The sequence below is a fragment of the Penaeus japonicus genome, unplaced genomic scaffold (genome assembly GCF_977035675.1).
Source record: "Penaeus japonicus unplaced genomic scaffold, GWHDUDI00000001_assembly GWHDUDI00000034, whole genome shotgun sequence".
NCBI lineage: Eukaryota > Metazoa > Arthropoda > Malacostraca > Decapoda > Penaeidae > Penaeus > Penaeus japonicus.
Genome location: NW_028234436.1, coordinates 12,709,819 through 12,712,318, shown reverse-complemented (window position 1 = coordinate 12,712,318; position 2,500 = coordinate 12,709,819).

The following is a 2,500-nucleotide window of genomic DNA, read 5'->3' as shown; positions in this document are numbered from 1 at the left end:
CCCATTCATCACGGTCATGCATTAAGCTGATTAGAGATGAAAAATAATCCCCCATTAGCGATCACAGCTCCGAGCGAGAGATATAAACAGTCGGTTTAATCGCTCACATACGACGGGCGTTCAATTGATAGTTGGAATGATTGGGATTGGCATGATTGTGATATGGTGATGGTTGGAATCATGTGATAGGATGGTGATTGGAATTGTTGTGTGATAAGGATTGGAATTGTTGTGTGATAATGATTGGAATTATTGTATGATAAGGGTTGGAATTGTATGATAAGGATTAGAATGATTATAATATGATAATGATTGGAATTGTTGTATGATAATGATTGGAACTGTTGTATGATAAGGATTGGAATTATTATAATATGATAATGATTGGAATTGTTGTATGATAATGATTGGAATTGTTGTATGATAAGGATTGGAATTATTATAATATGATAATGATTGGAATTCTTATATTTTGAATAATTGTGCTATATTTAGGATAGGGGTGGCCGTGATTAGAATAGTCATGATATAATAATGATGGAAATCATTATAATTAGAATAATTATGATATGATAATGATTGAAATCATTATAATTAAAATATTTAAGGTTTATTGATGATCGGAATAATTATGATGTAATAATGATCAGGATAATCATATAATACTAATCAGAGTAATTATGATATGAAGATGATTGGAATTTCCATTATATGAAAGTGATTGGAATTCCAATATGATAATAACTGACATTCCCATATGATTGGAAAAGACGAAAGAATAGAAAATAAAAAATAATAACTGTAGGAAAAACAGGAACCAAAATTATAGATACGTTAATTGTTATTCGTAATTTTCTTTTTTATGAATTTATAATGCTATGCCGACCTTTTTCTCTCTTTTTATAGAGCGTTTGCTTGTTCTCCTGTTTTGCTTCATTTAATCATTTATGTGTGTGTCTTTTTTCACTTAGTGACGCATTGCAGCTGGAAATATCGTTGATGAAAAAGGATGCATTGCAAATAAACGGAGAGATTTAATTGATAATGTCATATATACTTTTTTCACATAGAAGTATATATAAATGGATCAAATATTTACACATTATATGTTCTTATCTATTGCTACTGTTTTTTTATGATAATTATTATCATCATTGTTACTGTTATCATTGTTATTGTTATTATCATTATTAATATCATTATTAATATTATTATCATTATTATTATTGTTATTATTATCGTTATCATTATAATCACTATTTCTACTATCTTTTTTTTTTTGTTATTATCACTATTATCATTATTATGATCATTATTATCATTCATTGGCATTATTGTCCTTATGAATATTACTATTATCAATATCATCAATATTATTGCATGATCTGTGTGTGCATGTGTGTGTGTGTGTGTGTGTGCGTGAGCAAATACGTATCTGTTCCTTCTAACATAAGTAATGCGACCTAACAAACAAACAAACACAAATCTGAATCTTCTCGTATCATTTTTTTCAGTTTTTTCTACCTTTCTTTTTTTTTTTTTTTTTTCTGAGGCCGGAGAAGAAACTGTATGATTTCGCCTTAAGATTAGAACTGTGTGCGTGCGCGTTTTTCAGGACGGTGTGAAAGAGAGACCGGTGAATGGAAGAAATATATAGAAAAAGAGAGAGGGGGGAGAGAGAGAGATAGAGAGAAAGAGATAGATAGAACGGGGAGGTGGGAGAGGAAGATGGGGGAGAGAGGGAGGGAGGGGGGAAGGAAAGAGAGAGAAGAGAGAGTGAGGAGAGAAAGAGAGAGAGGGTGGGGGAAGAAAGCGAGCGAGAGAAAGAGAGAGAGTGAAAGAAAGAAAGAAAGAAAGAGGAAAAGAAAATGTAAGAAAAACAAAAACAAAAATCATCTCTCTAGACTGAAATATTCTCACTATAAACAGCATAGTTATTTACTACTCCTCAAGCTCATATCACACCAAAAAAAACAACAAAAAAACAAAAAAACAAAACTTTACTCTCTCGAGGAAGGGAGGAAAGAAGACAAGCGGGAAAAAAAAATAAAATAAAACAGGGTTACGTAGCGAGAACAGGAACAGGTGTTCGCTGGGAAAGCACACACCTGAAGAAGGCCAGGGAGGCCGCGGGAAGCGTGACGGGGACGGACAGGGGGAAGGGGGGGGAGGGACGGGCGAGGCGTGTAGTTCACGGCAAAACAACGGTGGCTTGATCATTTCGTTTAATGGCCGTGATTAGAATAGTCATGATATAATAATGATGGAAATCATTATAATTAGAATAATTATGATATGATAATGATTGAAATCATTATAATTAAAATATTTAAGGTTTATTGATGATCGGAATAATTATGATGTAATAATGATCAGGATAATCATATAATACTAATCAGAGTAATTATGATATGAAGATGATTGGAATTTCCATTATATGAAAGTGATTGGAATTCCAATATATAAATTTTGGAGGTATTGGTGGGGGCGCTTGACCTGA